The sequence below is a fragment of the Arachis duranensis genome, unplaced genomic scaffold (assembly GCF_000817695.3).
Source record: "Arachis duranensis cultivar V14167 unplaced genomic scaffold, aradu.V14167.gnm2.J7QH unplaced_Scaffold_11114, whole genome shotgun sequence".
Taxonomy (NCBI): Eukaryota; Viridiplantae; Streptophyta; class Magnoliopsida; order Fabales; family Fabaceae; genus Arachis; species Arachis duranensis.
Genome location: NW_026263796.1, coordinates 33,989 through 34,571, shown reverse-complemented (window position 1 = coordinate 34,571; position 583 = coordinate 33,989).

The following is a 583-nucleotide window of genomic DNA, read 5'->3' as shown; positions in this document are numbered from 1 at the left end:
TTATGGGCCGTATGGCTGACTATGAATTATGAATTTAAGCCGGATGGCTGAGATGGATGTTGATCCATGGTTGGAACTGAATGAATATAAGCTTGAGATACCTGGGGAGTAGCAAGGGTTGTGGTTTGTCCCACTTGCTCCAGGTTAGAGACTGTGACGCCTGGGTAGTAGCGGTAGTAGTGGTAATTCTACTCGCTCCAGGTTGAGCTGTTAAACACCCGCCTGGGTAGTAGCCGCAGTAGTGGTTATTCCACTGGCTCTGGGTTGAGCGGGTAATAGCAAGGGGGTTGTAGCTCAAACTTACTTGCTCCGCGATGGGTGTTTCTATCCATGGTTAGCTACCAGGACGTGTCGGGTTGGCTATATAACCGACAGATGATATCATCAGCCACTAGGGACAGGCATGCATCATATGCATCTATGTGACATTGTTTGGGTATGCACATTGTACTTGGTTTGCCTATGTGATTAACTGCTAATTGTTCTACTTGCAATAACTGTTTGTTTGTGTTTGCATCTTCCTACTTGTGTTTGCATCTGGAACTCTGTTGGATTGTGGTGGATTGGTTGTGGTTGGATTATT